This window comes from Hyla sarda, chromosome 2 (assembly GCF_029499605.1).
Source record: "Hyla sarda isolate aHylSar1 chromosome 2, aHylSar1.hap1, whole genome shotgun sequence".
NCBI lineage: Eukaryota > Metazoa > Chordata > Amphibia > Anura > Hylidae > Hyla > Hyla sarda.
In genome coordinates, this window is record NC_079190.1 from 59,295,824 (window position 1) to 59,319,628 (window position 23,805).

The window sequence follows — 23,805 nt, forward strand, 5'->3', positions numbered from 1 at the left end:
CTAAACTATTGTAACTCCTTTAATCGCTCCTCATAGCTAAAATGTTCCATGCCCCATATTAGTTTAGTCCCACGTCTCTGCACCCTTTCCAGCTCAGCAGTGTCCCTTTTATGGACTGGTGACCAAAACTGAACAGCATATTCCAGGTGAGGCCGTACCAATGCTTTATAAAGGGGGAATATTATGTCCCTGTCCCTTGAGTCCATGCCTCTTTTTATACAAGACAATATCCTGCCGGCCTTGGAAGCAGCAGCCTGACATTGCATGCTATTCTGTAGTCTGTGATCCACAAGAACACCCAGATCCTTCTCTACCAGTGACTCTGCCAGCTTAATCCCCCCTAAGACATACGACGCATGCATGTTATTAGTACCCAGATGCATAACTTTACATTTATCCACATTGAACCTCATTTGCCAAGTGGATGTCCAGACACTTAGTCTATCCAAGTCATCTTGTAACCTATACACATCCTCTATAGACTGTACCGTGCTACAAAGCTTGGTGTCATCTGCAAAGATAGAAACAGAGCTGTTAATGCCATCTAGTGTTGAGCAGCATAGGCCATATTCGAATTTGCAATATTTTGCGGATATATGGACGAATATTCGTCTTATATTCACAAAATTTGCATATTTGTAATATTCGCGTTATATTTTCGCATATGCGAAGATTAGCAAAAATGAAAGTTTGCATGTACAAAAAATTTGCATATGCAAAAATCTGCATATGTGAAAATTTGCATATGCGAAAATTAGCATATGCACATTTTCCTATATGCGAAAATTCGTACTCACACAGTGTCACGATTCGGCTTCCAGGTAGTGGATCCTCTGTGTCAGCGAGGGATTGGCGTGGACCGGTTCTAAGAGGCTACTGGTGTTCACCAGAGCCCGCCGCAAAGCGGGATGGTCTTGCTGCGGCAGTAGCAACCAGGTCGTATCCACTAGCAACGGCTCTACCTCGCTGACTGCTGAGAAAGCGTGGGACAGAAGGAGTAGGCAGAGGCAAGGTCAGACGTAGCAGAAGGTCGGGGGCAGGCGGCAAGGTTCGTAGTCAGGATGGATAGCAGAAGTTCAGGTACACAGGCTTTGGACACACTAAACGCTTTCACTGGCACAAGGCAATAAGATCCGGCAAGGGAGGAGATCAGATATAGACAGGGAGCAGATGGAAGCCAATTAAGCTAATTGGGCCAGGCACCAATCATTGGTGCACTGGCCCTTTAAGTCTCAGAGAGCTGGCGCCCGCGCGCCCTAGAGAGCGGAGCCGCGCGCGCCAGCACAAGACAGCAGGGGACCGGGACGGGTAAGTGACCTGGGATGCGATTCGCGAGCGGGCGCGTCCCGCTGTGCGAATCGCATCCCCGACGGCCATGACAGTGCTGCGCTCCCGGTCAGCGGGACTGACCGGGGCGCTGCAGGGAGAAAGACGCCGTGAGCGCTCCGGGGAGGAGCGGGGACCCGGAGCGCTAGGCGTAACAGTACCCCCCCCCTTAGGTCTCCCCTTTTTTTTGTCCGGTAACTGCCTCCCCTGGGATGAGGACACCGGTAAAGAATGGAGGGTTTCCTCAACGGCAGGCAGTGCAGCAGGAGTTGGAATGGGGAGGGAGGGCAGAGGGTGAAGCTTGGCACGGGGCAGGGTGACACAAGGACGGGAGCTATGAGGAGGCACAGAGGCTTGCCTGACGGGACTGGGAGGGGGGGAGAGGCACTTCCTAAGGCAGGCAGAGTCCCAGTTCTTGATCTCCCCAGTAGTCCAATCAAGGGTGGGAGAATGAAGCCGGAGCCACGGCAGACCGAGGAGGACCTCAGAGGTACAGTTGGGGAGAACGAAGAGCTCAATCCTTTCGTGGTGGGGTCCAATACACATCAGGAGGGGTTCTGTGCGGTAACGCACGGTGCAATCCAGTCTGACTCCATTGACCGCGGAAATGTAGAGCGGCTTGACAAGACGGGTCACCGGGATGCGGAATTTATTAACAAACGACTCCAAAATAAAATTTCCAGAGGCACCGGAGTCCAAGCAGGCCACGGCTGAGAGGGAGGAGTTGGCTGAAGGAGAAATCCGCACGGGCACCGTGAGACGTGGAGGAGCAGACTTGGAACCAAGAGACGCCACACCGACGTGAGCTGGGTGCGTGCGTGGAGGACGGATAGGGCAATCCACCAAGAAATGCTCGGTACTGGCACAGTAAAGACAGAGATTTTCTTCCCTACGGCGATTCCTCTCTTCCTGGGTCAGGCGAGACCTATCCACTTGCATGGCCTCCTCGGCGGGAGGCCCAGGCGTAGATTGCAACGGATACTGTGGGAGAGGTGCCCAGAGATCTAAGTCTTTTTCCTGGCGGAGCTCTTGGTGTCGTTCAGAAAAACGCATGTCAATGCGGGTAGCTAAATGGATGAGTTCTTGCAGGTTGGCAGGAATCTCTCGTGCGGCCAGCACATCCTTGATGCGACTGGATAGGCCTTTTTTAAAGGTCGCACAGAGAGCCTCGTTATTCCATGATAACTCGGAAGCAAGAGTACGAAATTGGATGGCGTACTCGCCCACTGAAGAATTACCGTGGACCAGGTTCAACAGGGCAGTCTCGGCAGAAGAAGCTCGGGCTGGCTCCTCAAAGACACTCCGGAGTTCAGCGAAGAAGGCCTGGACTGTGGCTGTGGCAGGATCATTGCGGTCCCAGAGCGGTGTGGCCCAAGACAAGGCCTTTCCTGAAAGAAGGCTTACTACGAACGCCACCTTAGATCGTTCTGAAGGAAACAAGTCCGACAACATCTCCATATGCAGGGAACACTGAGACAAAAATCCACGGCAGAGTTTAGAGTCCCCATCAAATTTGTCCGGCAGGGACAAGAGGAGGCTAGGAGCGGCCACTCGCTGAAGAGGAGGTGCAGGAGCTGGCGGAGGAGATGGTTGCTGCTGTAGCAGAGGCAGAAGTTGCTGTAACGTGGCGGTCAACTGCGACAGCTGCTGTCCTTGTTGGGCAATTTGCTGCGATTGCTGAGCGACCACCGTGGTAAGGTCAGCGAGACTTGGCAGCGGCACCTCAGCGGGATCCATGGCTGGATCTACTGTCACGATTCGGCTTCCAGGTAGTGGATCCTCTGTGTCAGCGAGGGATTGGCGTGGACCGTGCTAGTGGACCGGTTCTAAGAGGCTACTGGTGTTCACCAGAGCCCGCCGCAAAGCGGGATGGTCTTGCTGCGGCAGTAGCAACCAGGTCGTATCCACTAGCAACGGCTCTACCTCGCTGACTGCTGAGAAAGCGTGGGACAGAAGGAGTAGGCAGAGGCAAGGTCAGACGTAGCAGAAGGTCGGGGGCAGGCGGCAAGGTTCGTAGTCAGGATGGATAGCAGAAGTTCAGGTACACAGGCTTTGGACACACTAAACGCTTTCACTGGCACAAGGCAACAAGATCCGGCAAGGGAGTGCAAGGGAGGAGATCAGATATAGCCAGGGAGCAGATGGAAGCCAATTAAGCTAATTGGGCCAGGCACCAATCATTGGTGCACTGGCCCTTTAAGTCTCAGAGAGCTGGCGCGCGCGCGCCCTAGAGAGCGGAGCCGCGCGCGCCAGCACAAGACAGCAGGGGACCGGGACGGGTAAGTGACCTGGGATGCGATTCGCGAGCGGGAGCGTCCCGCTGTGCGAATCGCATCCCCGACGGCCATGACAGTGCAGCGCTCCCGGTCAGCGGGACTGACCGGGGCGCTGCAGGGAGAAAGACGCCGTGAGCGCTTCGGGGAGGAGCGGGGACCCGGAGCGCTAGGCGTAACACACAGTAGTATTAGAGCCTTCTTTAGACCACAAAAGCTGGAAGCAGAGAGGGATGATCACTGATGTGCACTGTGAAAAAAATAAATAAAAATAAATTCGTAATTATGAATATATAGTGCCATGTTCGCGAATTTGCGAATATGCAATATTCGCGAATAAAATTTGCATTGTGAATATTCGCGAACAACACTAATGCCATCCTCTCTATCATTGATAAATAAATTAAACAACAGCTGGCCCAGTACAGAACCTTGGGGTACACCACTAATAACCGGGGACCAATCAGAGTACGAATCATTGACCACCACTCTCTGGGTACGATCCATGAGCCAGTGTTCAATCCAGTTACAAACTAAAATTTCCAAACCCAAAGACCTTAACTTACCTGTCAGACGTCTGTGAGGGCGCATTAGAGGCTGCAGCAGGGGCCGCAGCACGGGAGAGAGAAGGGACCGGAGCATGGGAGAGAGCAGAGGCCGGAGCACAGGACGGTGCCGGAGCACAGGATGCATTAGAGGCTGCAGAAGGGGCGGCAGCACCGGAGAGAGCAAGGGCAGGAGCACGGGAGAGAGCAGGGGCCAGAGCACAGGAAAGAGCAGGGGCCGGAGCACGGGACGCATTAGATGCTGCAGCAGGGGCCGCAGCACGGGAGAAAGCAGGAATCGTGGCCGGAGCAGTGATGATCCTCCAGGGCCAGCTCCACATAAGCAAAGGACAGGCACATTTAGTAGTTTACACAGTTGCAACATACCAGGTAAGGCCTCTCAATGCACTCTGCAGGGGGCTGAATTGGGAACTGACCTTGGTGCTTGCGTGAAGGCAGTGACGGAGAGTGGGGGGGGGGGGGGCGGACTGCCTGTGTGAGCGCGCTCCCTGTGCTCGTTCACAGGCAGTGTGTGCCCACGCATACACTCAATAGAAATCTCCTATACTGGATACCGGTATGCTTTACGACGGGTATCCAGTATGTTGTAAAATCTAGACTAATCTGTCTGGCTAGAAGAGGAAATTATTTTCCTTTTGAATTTCTTTTTTGTCTTGTCCACAGTGCTCTCTGCTGACACCTCTGTACGTGTCAGGAACTGACAGAGCAGCATAGGTTTGCAATGGGGATTTTCTCCTGCTCTGGACAGTTCCTGATATGTGCATCAGGTGTCAGCAGAGAGCACTGTGGACAAGACAAAAAATAAATTCAAAAAGAAAATAATTTTCTCTGTAGTATACAGCTGCTAAAAAGTACTGGAAGGATTAAGATATAAGTCATTTACAAATCTATAGAACAGAAATAGGTAGCCAGTGGTACGATGAAAAATTCTGTTTATTCAGATCCCATAAAACCGCATGCAAGCGGGACTCAGCCAGGTAACAAACAACCAATAATCAGCGTGGACGCGTTTCGGGTATGCACCCTTTGTCTCAGCACATTGTAAAATCACTACAAAAATAGGTTATATACGGGCATCTATCCGAGGAAGCGAGGAGTCGGGACCAAGTCCATAATAATTAACCCACTCGGTTACCTCGACAAATTAACCCTGACAAACACTTAAAGGTAAAACCTGTAAGTAGTAATAAGATATTGTTGCACATAAAATTCCACACAAAATGCAATTATGGAACAATGTAAATCCTATGTTCATGAAAATAAACCAAACATAAGACAAAAAAAAATAAAATAAAGAAAAAACTAAACATAGAAAAACCGCAAGGAAAAACCGCACAATATAGATGATGCCCTAAAAAATGGAATCAATTAGTAATGGAGAGTCAAATCATTTCTAAGATTCAGGCCACTAGGATGAGTGGTCTGGAGATTATGTATCCAAAAGGCCTCTCTGTTTCGTAGGGTTCTAACCCGATCTCCTCCTCTCAAATGTTTGCGAACACATTCGATGCCACAGAAAATCATGTCAGAGACATCGCCACCGTGGACGTCCCGAAAATGTCTAGAGACCGTGGAGGCGTTCACATGGTGCGGATTGACTGCAGCTCGAATGTGCTCCTGTATACGTTTTTTTAAAAAGCGTTTTGTACTGCCTACATAATTTAATTTGCATTTCATACAGGATATAACATAAACTGTAAACGTAGTCTTGCAGTTAATAAACGAGCGTATAGGAAAACACTGATTAGTATTATGAGCAACAACCTCCTTAGTAACTTGTTCATGTTTGCAAACCACGCAGCGAGAGAGGCCACACTTATAAAATCCTTTAACCTGGAGCCAGGTAGGGCTAGTCTCGCCGGTGGTAGAAAACATACTAGGGGACAATATGTTGCCAAGGGTGGGAGCACGTCTAGAGGAAAACCTACAACCTCTACGTATGAACTTGGCCAGAATTGGATCCTGCGATAAAACTGGTAGATACTTCTTTACAATTTTAGTTACCTCATGATACCCTGTACTAAAGGTAGTAACAAAAGTAACAATATCATTATCAGGACACTTAGTACCTATATTTCTGTTGCTTCTTTTAGATTTAGATGAGATCAATAACTCCTTCCTATCCTTGTCACAAATCTTATTTAGAGCTCTGTGTATTAGTCTTGGGGGATAACCCCTGTCAGTCAAACGTTCTTTCACCACAGCAGATTCATTATTGAACAATTTTTGAGAGGAACAATTGCGCTTAGCACGGGTAAATTCCCCCACAGGCACAGCAGAAATTGTGTGCCTTGGGTGACAGGACTCAGCTCTTAAAAGTGAATTACCCGCACAGACTTTACGATAGGTGGATGTACACACATGAGGGGTTTAAGCTGTTAGCAGTATATCCAGAAATGGAACTTGAGTTTTGTTCCAAGCAAAAGTGAACCATAGATTAAAGGGATTATTGTTTATGAAATCAATGAAATTTTGTATGTTACATGGATCTGTCTTCCAAATTATGACCACATCGTCCACAAATCTACCAAAAAAAGCAATATCTTGTTGGAATGGATTGTCATCACAAAAAATATATTGTAACTCCCACCAAAAAACAAAAATGTTAGCAATGGATGGTGAGGCTTTAGCGCCCATAGAGGCGTCAGTTTTTTGAATAAAAAAATCTCCATCAAAGGAAAAAAAAATATGTGATAATAAATAACGTAAAGCCTCGATGACACATTCCTGCAACTCAATGCTGTAGGTGGAAAAGGTGGACATAATAGAAGTGACAGCCAAAATAGACAAGTGATGTGGTAAAGATGAATATAAGGATTCGATATCCATGGTGAGCCAGGAGAAGGAGGGTTGCCATTCTATCTGGCCCACCATGGATAACAAATGTTGCGAGTCCTTAATATAACTGGAGCAGAGAGGAACCAAAGGTTTTAAAACTGAGTCCACCCACTGACTAAGGCGTTCGTTCAAGGAACCGATTCCTGCTACAATAGGTCGCATCGGGGGAGGGAATCGGTCCTTATGTACCTTAGGCAGTGAGTGGAAGATAGGGGTAGTGGGATTGTGAATCAGGATATAATCATACTGTTTTTGGGAAATTACCCCTAAATCCAGACCAAGGTTCAACACTGACCTCAGATCCTCCCTAAAAAGAGATGTCGGATCAGAGGGCAGTGTACCATATGTACCCCGGTCTTCAAGGATTTTATTATTTAACAAGCCATATAACCCTGCATCCAAACAAACCACCATACCCCCCCTTATCAGCTGACCTCACAATCAGTTGTTTATTATCTTTAATCTGTCTAATGGCCAATTTCTCCTGCTTGGACAAATTTCCAGGACCTTTGCAAGAACAAGACTTTTTAAGCTCTACCAAATCATGCATAATTAGGTCCTGGAAATTGTCCATAACAGGAGATCTGGAATGAATAGGATAAAAATCCGGATTACTCATAAAGAAATCACCAGGAACATCGATCATGTTAGCTGCTTTCATGGACTCTATTTCTAGAGATCTAAGGTTACATAAAGAAATTTGCTCATGGAATGAAACACAAACTAGATCAGGAACACTTGTAAACATTAATTATTATGGACTTGGTCCAGATTCCTCCCTTCCTCGGATAGATGCCCGTATATAACCTGTTTTTGTAGTGATTTTACAATGTGCTGAGACAAAGGGTGCATACCCGAAACGCGTCCACGCTGATTATTGGTTGTTTGTTACCTGGCTGAGTCCCGCTTGCATGCGGCTTTATGGGATCTGAATAAACAGATTTTTTCATCGTACCACTGGCTACCTATTTCTGTTCTATTGCCTATGCTGAAGTCTTCAGCCGTGTTGGGTGTCCTGAGAGCTGACCATACCTGCCTTTCATTTACAAATCTGTTTAACTTTATGGCACCAGTTGATTTAAAAAACAAATGTTTTCCACCAGAGTACCCCTTTCAGGTGAAAATGGTCTGGGTCCTTAAGGGGTTAAATTATACATGACCCAACACATACATATGCACCCTCACTTGGCCTGGACTGTCTTTCGCTGTTATTGCGATGTAACAGTTGTTACGCCTAGCGCTCCGGGTCCCCGCTCCTCCCCGGAGCGCTCACGGCGTCTTTCTCCCTGCAGCTCCCCGGTCAGTCCCGCTGACCGGGAGCGCTGCTCTGTCATGGCCGTTGGGGATGCGATTCGCACAGCGGGACGCGCCCGCTCGCGAATCGCATCCCAGGTCACTTACCCGTTCCCGTCCCCTGCTGTCATGTGCTGGCGCGCGCGGCTCCGCTCTCTAGGGCGCGCGCGCGCCAGCTCCCTGAGACTTAAAGGGCCAGTGCACCAATGATTGGTGCCTGGCCCAATTAGCTTAATTGGCTTCCACCTGGTCCCTGACTATATCTATCCTCCTCCCATGCACTTCCTTGCCGGATCTTGTTGCCCTTGTGCCTAGTGAAAGCGTTTTGTGTGTTTAAAGCCTGTGTACCAGAACTTCTGCTATCACCCCTGACTACGAACCTTGCCGCCTGCCCCCGACCTTCTGCTACGTCCGACTTTGCTTCTGCCTACTCCCTTGTACCTCGCCTATCTTCAGCAGCCAGAGAGGTGAGCCGTTGCTAGTGGATACGACCTGGTCACTACCGCCGCAGCAAGACCATCCCGCTTTGCGGCGGGCTCTGGTGAAAACCAGTAGTGTCTTAGAACCGGTCCACTAGCACGGTCCACGCAATCCCTCTCTGGCACAGAGGATCCACCTCCTGCCAGCCGGCATCGTGACAGTAGATCCGGCCATGGATCCCGCTGAAGTTCCTCTGCCAGTTGTCGCTGACCTCCCTACGCTGGTCGCCCAGCAAGCTCGTCAGATCGCCCAACAAGATCACCAGCTGTCGTACTTGACCACCATGACACAGCAACTCCAGTCACAACTACAGCAAGTACAGTCACAGCTACAGCAGCAACAACCATCTCCTCCGCCAGCTCCTGCACCCCTTCCGCAGCGAGTGGCCACTCCTAGCCTCCGCCTGTCCTTGCCGGACAAATTTAATGGGGACTCTAAGTTTTGCCGTGGCTTTCTTTCGCAATGTTCCCTGCACATGGAGATGATGTCGGACCAGTTTCCTACTGAAAGGTCTAAGGTGGCTTTCGTAGTCAGCCTTCTGTCTGGAAAAGCTCTGTCATGGGCCACACCGCTCTGGGACCGCAATGACCCCGTCACTGCCTCTGTACACTCCTTCTTCTCGGAAATTCGAAGTGTCTTTGAGGAACCTGCCCGAGCCTCTTCTGCTGAGACTGCCCTGCTGAACCTGGTCCAGGGTAATTCCTCCGTTGGCGAGTACGCCATACAATTCCGTACTCTTGCCTCTGAACTATCCTGGAATAATGAGGCTCTCTGCGCGACCTTTAAAAAAGGCCTATCCAGCAACATTAAAGATGTTCTGGCCGCACGAGAGACTCCTGCTAACCTGCATGAACTCATTCATCTAGCCACTCGCATTGACATGCGTTTTTCTGAGAGGCATCAAGAGCTCCGCCAGGAAAAAGACTTAGATCTCTGGACACCTCTCCCACAGTCTCCACTGCAATCTGCGCCTAGGCCTCCCGCCGAGGAGGCCATGCAAGTGGATCGGTCTCGCCTGACCCTGGAAGAGAGGAATCGCCGTAAGGAAGAGAATCTTTGTCTGTACTGTGCCAGTACTGAACATTTTTTGGTGGATTGCCCAATCCGTCCTCCACGTCTGGGAACCGCACGCTCGCACCCAGCTCTCGTGGGTGTGGCGTCTCTTGATGCTAAGTCGGCTTCTCCACGTCTCACGGTGCCTGTTCGGATTTCTACTTCAGCCAGCTCTTCCCTCTCAGCCGTGGCCTGCCTGGACTCTGGAGCTTCTGGGAATTTTATTCGGGAGTCCTTAGTGAATAAATTCCGCATTCCGGTGACCCGTCTTGTCAAGCCACTCCACGTTTCCGCGGTCAACGGAGCCAAGTTGGATTGCACCGTGCGTTTCCGCACGGAGCCCCTCCTAATGTGCATCGGACCTCATCACGAGGAAATTGTATTTTTGGTCCTTCCTAATTGCACTTCTGAAGTTCTCCTTGGACTACCCTGGCTTCAACACCATTCCCCAACCCTGGATTGGTCCACTGGGGAGATCAAGAGTTGGGGCCCCTCTTGTTCCAAGGACTGCCTTCAACCGGTTCCCAGTACTCCCTGCCGTGACCCTGTGGTTCCTTCTGTATCCGGTCCCCCTAAGGTCATTAAGGACTCTGCCTGCCACAAGAAATGCCTCTCCCCCCCTCCCAGTCCCATCAGGCAAGCCCCTGTGTCCCCGCATGGCCCTCGTCCTGGTGTCACACTGCCCTGTGCCAGGTCTCGCCCTCTGCCCTCTCTCCCCATTCCTACTCCTGCTGTTCTGCCTGCCGTTGAGGAATCCCTCCATCCTTTCCCGGTGTCCTCATCCCAGGGGAGGCAGTTACCGGATAAAGAGAAGGGGAGACCTAAGGGGGGGGGTACTGTTACGCCTAGCGCTCCGGGTCCCCGCTCCTCCCCGGAGCGCTCACGGCGTCGCGCTCACGGCGTCTTTCTCCCTGCAGCTCCCCGGTCAGTCCCGCTGACCGGGAGCGCTGCTCTGTCATGGCCGTTGGGGATGCGATTCGCACAGCGGGACGCGCCCGCTCGCGAATCGCATCCCAGGTCACTTACCCGTTCCCGTCCCCTGCTGTCATGTGCTGGCGCGCGCGGCTCCGCTCTCTAGGGCGCGCGCGCGCCAGCTCCCTGAGACTTAAAGGGCCAGTGCACCAATGATTGGTGCCTGGCCCAATTAGCTTAATTGGCTTCCACCTGGTCCCTGACTATATCTATCCTCCTCCCATGCACTTCCTTGCCGGATCTTGTTGCCCTTGTGCCTAGTGAAAGCGTTTTGTGTGTTTAAAGCCTGTGTACCAGAACTTCTGCTATCACCCCTGACTACGAACCTTGCCGCCTGCCCCCGACCTTCTGCTACGTCCGACTTTGCTTCTGCCTACTCCCTTGTACCTCGCCTATCTTCAGCAGCCAGAGAGGTGAGCCGTTGCTAGTGGATACGACCTGGTCACTACCGCCGCAGCAAGACCATCCCGCTTTGCGGCGGGCTCTGGTGAAAACCAGTAGTGTCTTAGAACCGGTCCACTAGCACGGTCCACGCAATCCCTCTCTGGCACAGAGGATCCACCTCCTGCCAGCCGGCATCGTGACAACAGTAGCGAGCTGTGATAGGATATCTAGCTGTGATAGGATACATGCAAAACTTCAGGTAGTGATGTGGAAGGGATCATTGATGTGTGTCCTTTGGTTTGAAGGCACGTATGTGTTTTAAAGGGGTATTCCAGATTTTTTTTTTACATATATATATATATATACACATATACATACATATATATCAACTGATTCCATAAAGTTAAATGGGCACTGTCATGAAATTTTTTTTGTGATATGTTGTAGTACTTAAGTACTACAACATATCTCTAATATACTGACGTCACTGACATTCCAGCAGGGCATCAGTCGTAATTTTGCGCAAGCGCAGGAACATCCAGGGCTGCACATTGGCTCTCCGCACTCACCGACGGCCCTGCTGCAAGGTACGGGGGGGGGGGGGGGGGGAAAGAGGCTCCCCCGCACCCGTCCCTCCCGCATCGGCTCCCGGCTCACTCCTTTCCCCATGAAGCTCCTGTCCTGGGCAGCGGCAACCAGCAGAGCCCCGGGCAGGGGGTGGGCCTGGTACAGGGAGAAGCGCAGCTGGAAGGGGCTCCGCAGGTCCTTCTTCAGCAGCCGCCTGAGGGGAGTCCGGGGCTCCAGGGACCACAGAGGCCCCTCCGGCTCCACTCCAGTGTAGCTGCCGCCTTCCATGGCTGGGCTCCAGCTCAGATCCAGCTCCCTGCCACTGTCTGCCCGGTAGAGAGCCACGGAGGTTGCCTTCCAATACAGGGTGCCTCCAGTTGTTTTACCACCACAACTCCCAGCATGCCCTGACAGCCAATAGATGTCAGTACATGCTGGGAGTTGTAGTGGTGAAACAGCTGGAGAACTAAGGGCGGAAGTTGGCCCCCAGCAGGCATCAGTGACATGGTGCCTGCTGGGGAAGTCTGCCTGGTAGTGAGCACACTACAAGGCAGACTAAATGCCATTTTTAAAATAGTAAAAAAAAAATTAAAATAAAGGCAGGGAGGGTGTTAGGGATAGAAGGGCAATAGGCAGGGACAGAAAAAAAAACATGATGGTGGGAGCTACCCTTTAAACACATTTGTAAATGACTTCTATTAAAAAATGTTAACCCTTACAATAATTATCAGCTGCTGAAGTTGAGTTGTTCTTTTCCGTCTGGCAACAGCGCTCTTCTGCTTGTATCGGGAACTGTACAGAGTAGAAGAGGTTTTTTGCTATGGAGATTTTCTTCTACTCTGGACAGTTCCCGAGACAGGTGTCATCAGAGAGCACTTAGACAGAAAAGAACAACTCAACTTCAGCAGCTCATAAGTACTGAAAGGATTAAGATTTTTAATAGAAGTAATTAACAAATCAGTTTAACTTTCTGGAGCCAGTTGATATATAAAAAAAGTTTCCCCCTTAAGGACGCAGGACGTAAATGTACGTCCTGGTGCGGTGGTATTTAACGCACCAGGACGTACATTTACGTCCTGTGCATAACCGCGGGCATCGGAGCGATGCCCGTGTCATGCGCGGCTGATCCCGGCTGCTGATCGCAGCCAGGGACCTGCCGCCATTAACCCCTCAGGTGCCGGGATCAATACAGATCCCGGCATCTGCTGCAGTGCGCGATTTCAAAGAATGATCGGATCGCCCGCAGCGCTGCTGCGGGGATCCGATCATTCAGAACGCAGCACGGAGATCCCCACACCTTCCTCATTCCGGCTCCTGGCATCTCCTGCTCTGGTCTGAGATCGAGCAGACCAGAGCAGAAGATCGCCGATAACACTGATCTGTTCTATGTCCTATACATAGAACAGATCAGTATTAGCAATCATGGTATTGCTATGAATAGTCCCCTGGGGGGACTATTCAAGTGTAAAAAAAAAAATAAAAAAAATGTAAAAGTAAAAGTTAAAAAAAAGGGAAAAATCCCCTCCCCCCTTAAAAAAGTAAAACGTCCGTTTTTTCCTATTTTACCCCCAAAAAGCGTAAAAAATTAATTTTATAGACATATTTGGTATCGTCGCGTGTGCGTAAATGTCCGAACTATTAAAATAAAATGTTAATGATCCCGTACGGTGAACGGCGTGAACGAAAAAAAAAGTCCAAAATTGCTACTTTTTTTATACATTTCATTAAAAAAATTATAAAAAATGTATTAAAAGTTTTTTATATGCAAATGTGGTATAAAAAAAAAGTACAGATCATGTCGCAAAAAATGAGCCCTCATACCACTGCTTATACAGAAAAATAAAAAAGTTAGAGGTCATCAAAATAAAGGGATTATAAACGTACTAATTTGGTTAAAAAGTTTGTGATTTTTTTTTAAGCACAACAATAATAGAAAAGTATGTAATAATGGGTATCATTTTAATTGTATTGACCCTCAGAATAAAGAACACACGTCATTTTTACCATAAATTGTACGGCGTGAAAACGAAACCTTCCAAAATTAGCAAAATTGCGTTTTTCTTTTTAATTTCCCCACAAAAATAGTATTTTTTGGTTGCGCCATACATTTTATGATATAATGAGTTATGATTTTTAGAAGGCGAGGCGGAAAAAAATGAAAACGTAAAAATTAAATTGTCTGAGTCCTTAAGGCCAAAATGGGCTGAGTCCTTAAGGGGTTAATGCTCTGGTGGATGTATACTGTGGTGACCATGTGTTGCATCTGTATGTTCAGGGTGCGTACACTTTAAAGGTGTTTTCAAAGAATATACTATTCATCTGCTGGGCTGCCCTGGGCAGGAAACAGATGGCTCCATACCCTGTGTAGTGGTAGCACAGCACTACTGCAGCTTCAGCTCCTTTTAAAATGTGAAGTGCAGGCACCAAACAGCATTTCAATGCCACCCGACAATCAACTATTGATGGCCTATGCTATGGATCAGACATCGATAGTCTCCATTCTTGGAAAAGCTGTGGATAGACCATCAGATGGATACTCCTGGAAAAGCTGTGGATGTGCCATCAATAGTATATTCTTTAAAATCCCCTTTAATGGATGTGGGTGCATTGGTGTTGTGGCTGTGTGTGCTACTGTGTGTGCCCATTTGGTGACATCATTTCCTCTGCCGACTCTGGAACTCCTACAGCTCATGTCCTATTCAGGTATGTGATTGCTTTTAGATTTATATCTACATCTATGACTGGCTAAGAGGTATTTATAAGGTACATCATACCTAAACTGGTCATGTAAACAGGTGTCCAGTGTGGAGGGTCCCTTGTTTTGTAATGCCTATTTTAGGTCCTTTTTAAAAATTATTTTCATAAAGTTGGCAACCACGAAACGTGTCAAGCTGTTCATGGTACATATACAGCTGGACTAAATTCTTTATGGACATTTTTTTAATGGTCTACTGTGTGTGCAGATTTTTTTTTCCGGTAGTCTACATGTTGATACTTTTATAAAACTATATAATGATTGGAGTAGCCCAAGCATGTCAAACTCAAAGGCTAACATGGGCCAAAAAAGCAAGGTTTAAGTTTATGTGGGCCGCATCCAAAAAAGGACATAGTAACGCCGACCCTTGAATTCTGGGAGCGTGACGTGAGCGAATGTCAATACGAGGCCCCCACATTAGGTGCCCAGTACAGTTCCCCCACATTAGGTGCCCAGTACAGTTCCCCCACATTAGGTGCCCAGTACAGTTCCCCCACATTAGGTGCGCAGTACAGTTCCCCCACATTAGGTGCAGTACAGTTCCCCCACAGACATACAGCCTCCAGCCATATACACTGTATGGCTGGAGGCTGTATGCCTGTGTACTGCCCCACTTCAGTGCTCTGACCACCACTCCTCCAGTCCGGCCATAGCTGTAGGTCCCGAGACCAGAGGAGCAGTGGTCTGACCACCGAAGCTGACGTGCCGCTGGTCACTTACCATGCTGGCCAGCACGCGTCTTCCACCTCCATGCTCCGCTCCTCCATATTACAGAGGAAGTTGTGTAGTTCTTTCCAGGCTGACCACAGTGCTCTCTGCTGACACCTCTGTCCATGTCAGGAATTGTCCAGAGCAGGAGAGGTTTGCTATGGGGATTTGCTTTTACTTTGGACAGTTCCTGAGATGGACAGAGGTGTCAGCAGAGAGTACTGTGGTAAGACTAAAAGAACAACTCAGCATATGGCAGATGAGAGGTACTGGAAGGATTAAGATTTTTTAATAGATTTACAAATAATTTACAAATCTGTTTAACTTTCTGGAACCAGTTGGAAAAAAATTGTTTTTGACTGGAGTACCCCTTTAATGGCTTCTCTAATGACAACCTTTTCTATGAGCTAGTGTAGAAACCTTTTAATAGTACCTCCTAAGTTGCTAATGTAGTCACTAGATTCTGGAGATGGGTTGTTGATCCAGAGATTTATTCTGAGTGCCAGATTTGTAGTCAGGAAATCATTTTTTCCCATAAAATAAGAAAAATCTCATGATTTTTTTCTTCTTTCCTCTGGATCAATACAATAGAATAATAGTCTGAGCTGGATGTATGTATGTCTTTTTTCAGCCTTACAAAGTATGTAACTATATGTATTACCTGGTTGCCTATTCTGTTGACTTTAAATGGACACCTTAGACAACCAATCTTTCTCCACACAATAAAAGTCAGACTAAGGGTACACGTACACCATGGTTTGTGTTTACAGTTGGCATACAATTTGGGGTTATTAAAACTTGATGAGCTAAAACGGACCAAACCGTACACAGTTTTACACAGTTCTAATTAAAATACTATAGAAAAATGTCTACAGTAAATATACGGTTTTGAAACAGTAAACAAAACAATGGTAGGACACTGTTTTTTGATCTGCAAAAAAACGGACTGATCTGCAACCGTGCAGAACTGTATAAAACCGGTTTCACTTTTTTAGTACTGTTTCTTAAAGCGGTATTCCAGAAATTTTACAGAGGCTGTAAAGTTAGTGTACTTCATAATATAGTGTCTGTACCTGTGTGTGACGGTTTTCTCACAATTCTTCTGTGATTTTCACCCCACTATTTATTTTTACCAGCATACAAAATGACTGTTGTCTTGGATTTTTCCCAGATTGCAATGCGGCCTAGACCTGACTCACTAGTCAGCTGATGACAGGGAGCCTGTCATCAGCTTGGTGGGAGAGAGATCAATCTGCAACTAATGCAACAGCTGTAGGCACCCTGATTGAAAATCACAGGTCTTTTGTTTCATTGGGTGGGGAGGCTGATGTGCGGAAGGGAGGAAAATTGAATTGTGGGATTTGTAGTAAAAAAAAAAAAAAAGTCAAACAGGAAATACAAGTTCACAAAAAGCTAGCCACAGTGTTATGGTAATATCACAACATAGACATTTAGCACCAAGACAAGCACAGATCCTTCCTAAGCATGTCCATTACTGTCTGCCAGGTATGTACTAAAATCACCTTATGGTGGATAACCCCTTTAATGCTAGTCTATGGATAGGGCAACAAATATGGTTCTATACAGTTTTTATCATATATAAATGCTGCATACATAAAATGCCATGTGAATGCACCCAAACGTTGATCAGCTGTTTGCCAGGGAATCATTTCTAAGAGAAAGGTCGAAGGGCTCTTGATGAGACAATACCTCCTTGAAGAAGTAATAATGCATGACTGTAAGCTGCTTTCATTTTATTTTGCAAACATGAAAGGAGCCATGGAACAAAATAGTGCCAGCTTCTCCCTTGTGCTGGCAGATCTACGAATATCAAGCGCCAGTAAGCAGACATGAGGTAAGTGAAAACACAAGATGTGTGAAGTGTTTACAGAGCTCCCCATACTTGTCTGCAAATTAAAACTGAAAATTATGTGAAAAAGTCAAGTTTCCACGAAAATACTTTTGTCTTATGAATGACTAAGATTATCCAAAAGCTTCAAAGAATTCTAAATTTCACACAGAGGAACGGAAAGATAATGTTCCCACTCCGTACCAGGAATTTAAAGGGGAATTCCAGGCAAAAACTTTTTTTTATATATCAACTGGCTCCGGAAAGTTAAACAGATTTGTAAATTACTTCTATTAAAAAATCTTAATCCTTCCAATAGTTATTAGCTTCTGAAGTTTTCTGTCTAACTGCTCAATGATGATGTCACGTCCCGGGAGCTGTGCATGATGGGAGAATATCCCTTGCATTATGGGAAAATATCCCCATAGGAGCTGGACAGCTCCCGGGACGTGAGACATCAGAAAGCAGATAGACAGAAAACAGCAACTCAACTTCAGAAGCTAATAACTATTGGAAGGATTAAGATTTTTTAATAGAAGTAATTAACAAATCTGTTTAACTTTCCGGAGCCAGTTGATATATAAAAATAAGTTTTTGCCTGGAATACCCCTTTAATCTTATCAGCAGGCAACACAAATGCAGTCTACAAGAATATTTATTCTAGAAACTCGAGATGAGCGAATCTAATGTGACAAATCCAAATTCTTAACGAATGTCATAAAAAAATCATATTTGCAATGAATGCAAATATCGCCGCGATTCTATTGCTCGAATCACTTCACTAAACTCCATTTAGTGCGGTTTAGGCTCCAGGGCATCTAAAATTGTGGATCCATATGTAAGCACATGGGGCAAGGAACACTGGAAAGGCGGGAACAAGGGTAAGTGGGATGACCCTTAATCATCTGCAGCATGCAGCCTATCAGTAGCCAGTCACCCCTGTGATGTCACAGCCCTATATAATCGGCAGCTATATTCTGGCTAGTCACTTCATCCTTTTACTCTAGAGAGATAGGACTGTCAGCGCTTTGTGTGTTACACAGAAAAGCTTTTTCAAGCAGCATTTCACCTCCTAGTAACGCCAGCGTTCTGGTGGACAGAGAGCAGTGTGGTTTTCACTGAAAATAATTTTTACTGCATCCATTAACCTCCCAGTCACTTTCTAAAGCATTGTATTACAGAGAGTGGCAGAGAGCTGTGTGTTGCCACATACATTTGAACAAGCTGGCTCAGCTTGAGAAACCTTAGCAGAGGATGGAAGAATAATTTTTCACCACAATTCTGTGTCTTTGTTCCACAATAAATGGTCTGCTGGTTAAACTAGTCTGTAGACTATATAATGCCCAGCAGTACATTCCTAATAGTCTTTGAGAGAGTGCAATTTTGCGTTTAGTACACAGCGACGGTGTGCTGCAGCACTGTTGTGTATTTTTAAGCGTACTGTAGCCCATTTTTCTTCCCTCATTAGTGCATACTATATACATACATCTAAGTAGTGTACTTCTTTGTACCTGTTAATCTATCAAGGGCCTAGATACTGTGAAAGGCCAGGCAAAAGTAATCACCGGCTTGTGTTTTACTCCAATACATTTTTTTAATCGTACTGTAGCGCATTTTTCTGCCCTCATAAGTGCATATCACATATTAGTTAGGGGTCCCCAAAGGCAGAATTCCTAGTAACTGTGGGATTCCGCTTCTTTAGTCTTCCCCTAGCCCCCCCTCAAATAGTTAATATATTTCTAAAATAAATGTAAATACTGAAAAAATAATATTTGGGGTAATCTACAGACCCCCTAATATCACTGAAGAGATAAAAGTTGGGCTTCATAAACAAATAGAGAGGGCCGCTCGGGCAGGTACAGTGGTAATAATGGGAGATTTTAACTATCCAGATATAGATTGGGGTCCGGGGTTGGCTAAAACTACAAAGGGGCGTCAATTCCTAAATTTATTGCAGGATAATTTTATGGGCCAGTTTGTGGAGGACCCAACAAGAAGTGATGTCTTGTTGGATCTGATCATTTCCAACAACGCAGAGCTGGTTGGTAATGTAACTGTGCTGGAAAACCTTGGTAATAGCGACCACAATATAGTTACTTTTGACTTAAAATGTAGAAAACAAAGACAGGCGGGGAAGGCAAAAACATAACTTTAAAAAGGCAAACTTCCCTGGGCTGAGAGCTGCACTACAGGACATAGACTGGGGGGGAGGTGTTGTCAAATACTGATACAGAAGATAAATGGGACATCTTTAAATCAACTCTAAATAACTATACAGCTAAATATATACCAAAGGGGAACAAATATAAACGATTAAAACTAAATCCTAAATGGCTGACAAATGATGTTAAAAGAGCAATAAACAACAAAAAAATAGCCTTCAAAAAATACAAATCTGATGGGTCAGTGATAACATTTAAACAGTACTAAGAGCTTAATAAAATCTGTAAAAATTTAACAAAAACAGCAAAAATTCAAAACGAGAGACAGGTGGCCAAAGAAAGCAAAACTAATCCTAAATATTTTTTTAGATATATAAATGCAAAAAAACCAAGGACAGAGCATGTAGGACCCCTTAATAATGATAATGGGGAGGTTGTCACAGGCGATCAAGAGAAAGCGGAGCTATTAAATGGGTTCTTTAGTTCTGTATACACTATGGAAAAAGGAGCTGACATTGGCCAGGTCAGTGCTGGTAACACATCATGTAATGTACTGAACTGGCTTAATGTAGAGATGGTACAAGGTAAGTTAAGTGATATAAATGTAAGCAAATCTCCAGGGCCAGATGGATTGCACCCAAGAGTTCTTAGAGAGGTAAGTTCAGTAATATCTGTACCCCTGTTCATGATATTTAGAGATTCTCTGGTGTCTGGTATTGTGCCAAGGGACTGGCGCAAGGCGAATGTGGTGCCAATCTTCAAAAAGGGCTCTAGGTCTTCCCCAGGAAACTATAGACCGGTAAGTTTAACGTGCATTGTGGGTAAATTGTTTGAAGGACTTATAAGGGATTACATACAGGAATACATAGGAGATAATTGTATTATAAGTGATAGCCAGCATGGGTTTACTAAGGATAGAAGTTGTCAAAGCAATCTAATTTACTTTTATGAAGAGGTGAGTAGAAGCCTTGACAGAGGAATGGCTGTGGATATAGTGTTTCTGGATTTTGCTAAAGCATTTGATACTGTCCCTCATAGACGTCTGACAGGTAAGTTAAGGTCTTTGGGTTTGGAAATTTTAGTTTGTAACTGGATTGAACACTGGCTCATGGATCGTACCCAGAGAGTGGTGGTCAATGATTCGTACTCTGATTGGTCCCTGGTTATTAGTGGTGTACCCCAAGGTTCAGTACTGGGCCCGCTGTTGTTTAATTTATTTATCAATGATATAGAGGATGGTATTAACAGCTCTGTTTCTATCTTTGCAGATGACACCAAGCTTTGTAGCACGGTACAGTCTATAGAGGATGTGCATAAGTTACAGGATGACTTGGATAGACTAAGTGTCTGGGCATCCACTTGGCAAATGAGGTTCAATGTGGATAAATGTAAAGTTATGCATCTGGGTACTAATAACCTGCATGCATCGTATGTCTTAGGGGGGATTAAACTGGCAGAGTCACTGGTAGAGAAGGATCTGGGTGTACTTGTAGATCATAGACTACAGAATAGCATGCAATGTCAGGCTGCTGCTTCCAAAGCAGGATATTGTCATGTATCAAAAGAGGCATGGACTCAAGGGACAGGGACACAATACTCCCCCTTTATAAAGCATTGGTACGGCCTCACCTGGAATATGCTGTTCAGTTTTGGGCACCTGTCCATAAAAGGGATACTGCGGAGTTGGAAAGGGTGCAGAGACGCGCGACTAAACTAATATGGGGCATGGATCATCTTAGCTATGAGGAGCGATTAAAGGAGTTACAATTGTTTAGTCTTGAGAAGAGACATTTAAGGGGAGATATGATAAACGTATATAAGTATATTAATGGCCCATACAAAAAATATGGAGAAAAACTATTCCAGGTTAAACCCCCCCAAAGGACGAGGGGGCACTCCCTCCGTCTGGAGAAGAAAAAGTTTAGTCTCAAGGGGCGACACGCCTTCTTTATCGTAAGGACTGTGAATTTATGGAACGGTCTACCTCAGGAACTGGTCACAGCAGGAACAATTAACAGCTTTAAAATAGGATTAGATACATTCCTGGAACAAAATAACATTAATGCTTATGAAGAAATATAAAATCCCATCCCTTCCCCAATATCGCGCCACACCCCTACCCCTTAATTCCATGGTTGAACTTGATGGACATATGTCTTTTTTTCGACCGTACTAATTATGTAACTATGTAACTATCTAAATACTGTATAGAAAGTGTATTCATAGCTTACATAGCGTCGCAAGGCCTGCGGGTCATGTGACTGTGGTTTAGTCTCTATGGTAGGTAAAAGGACCTTTGGAGGTTCTGGGTGATGTGATACCCACAATAACTTGTAAAGCTGATTGACAGATGGTGTGGACCAATCCTAAAACGGCCAGCCCCTGCCCATATAAGGGAGCTGCAGCCAATAGACACTCTCTCTGGTTGCTGACACTTGATAAGGTAGGACCTCCGCAACTTGCAGAGACAACTACTGGGCCAAAGCCTGTCGGCCTTCACCTGAAACAAAACCGTGAGTTCTTACAACTTCCCCGCTTATGCTAGCGAGACTTCTTGACCTAAACATAACCCTAAATCCAGCGGATCTGCACATACTAAATCCTACTAAGTTAAAGAACTTACAAAAGTCCCAACCATATGTCAATCTCAGCTAAGCTGTACATAGACTTTGTTATAAAGACTGTTCCTGTATGCGCATGTTACAGAAAATCTTCAGTGAAGTTTACGAAGGTTTTCCGCAAAGCTCTGGTTTTGGACAATACTTTATTCTACATCTCCCTATCACTTTTGGGAAGGGTGGCGATAGGCCAAGCATCACAGTATTAGCACTCACCCTGGCGTCACGACTGACAAGAGATAATTATAACCATGATATACCTTACAGCAACACCCCAACTGCCATACACCCTCCCAAGGCACCACAAAGCCTTTTTGCATCTCACAAACAGGATACGGGTGTGTGCCTGCTGCTGTTGCCACCAGTGAAAGTGTACTCCCCCCAATATAAGAGACTGTGTTCATGTGCTGCAAACCGCATTTTCATGTACAAGAGCGGTGCGTGTGGTGTACAATACAAGGGGGCCACACAAAAAGTAAGGGGGGAGGCGAAGATTTATTCGCTGTGCAAATGTGTAAAGAGAGAGACAAATTTATGCTGCGATCCTCCAGTCTGGGCAGCATGACAAGAGTTAACTTGCTGCCAGAGAAGAGCGTGAAAAAGTCCCACGCTGCGCCACGGCCAGCCCCTGGGCGTGGTTGCCGAGTTACTGTATCACAGCAGAAAGGGAACTTAAATGTACAGACGTTGTTCCAGGGAGGACCGGAAGTCGGGGCTGCACCGATGACGTTCTTCCTGCCGGCAGCCATTTTGGGGAAGCCCAATATAAAAGAAACCCTGCAAAGCAACCTCTTCAGTCTGCACAGAGAGCTGGAGAGTACAGACATGGAGCAGAGCAGCGTTCCTCAGGGCGAAAACATCAAGATGGCACCGGAACCGTGGAAAGTTGTGGCGGTCGCAGCCCAACTGTTCCAGAACCTCGCTGACCGTCTGCAGCGGTTGTCGTTGGATGAAGAGGGGGCCTGCAATCTTCCCCCACTGCCTGATGACGACGATGACTGGCCGGACACACCTCCAGGAAAAGGCGCTGGGACACCTGGAGGTGCATCACCGGTGAGATTGTCCCCTCACTATACCTCTATCCAGTTTGCAGAGTGCACGACCACGCTCACCGAAATTACCTGAGTGAGTTTTTGGAGATGAGCCGGAGTTAATCGAGTACATGCATGCGGTACTCCAACCCACACCTGGGAACCACTCCCTCCGGTTCCCACTGCTCAAAGAGAAAGGGCACGTCAGGAGGCTGAAATAGCTGAGGTGATGGCACAATTAAAGGCCCGACACAGGGAACTGTATGCACCTAAACATGCTCATCTGCCATATGAAGAGCAAGTGCGCTATCAACAAAACACTAAATAAATGGAGGCGCATTACATCAGAATGTGGGACTACCCCCGAGAAGGGGAGAAACCTTTGGAAAGACACAGAGCCACTGTAACAAAATTTGACAAGGTCAGAGGGTACGGGACACTTATGGATTGCCACACAGGGCAAACCCTCCTAGTAAACCGGCGAGCTGTACAGAGGCCATACATTGAAAAGAAGTTTCACTCACAGTAGATGGGTGAGATTGTCGAATATACCCCTGTCCGGGGTCTTCGTGGAGAAGGGGCTGCAGCAGTAACCAGACCAGCAGCTCCAACTCAAATAACCTTCAAGTATTTTCCTTCAACTAATTGGGAGTCCGATCCCTTCAAGCTAAGATCAACCTGCTCCTTCTGCCTACGCTGAAGAGTCTGCAGAGAGAGATCTACTACAGCAGCAGCCACTTCTTTCTGAGTACAGTGAAGTGCCCAGGCCTGCTAATGACAAAGAGATGAAGCCTAAACTTCGTGCACCAATGACAGTACCTAGGCCCTCTCCCGGTGAGGAGATTTGGCTTTCTTCTCAGATACCAACTAAAGTGCTGCGGCTCGCTCCTGACATGGAGATGGGGCTGAACCAACCAGCACCAACCATGA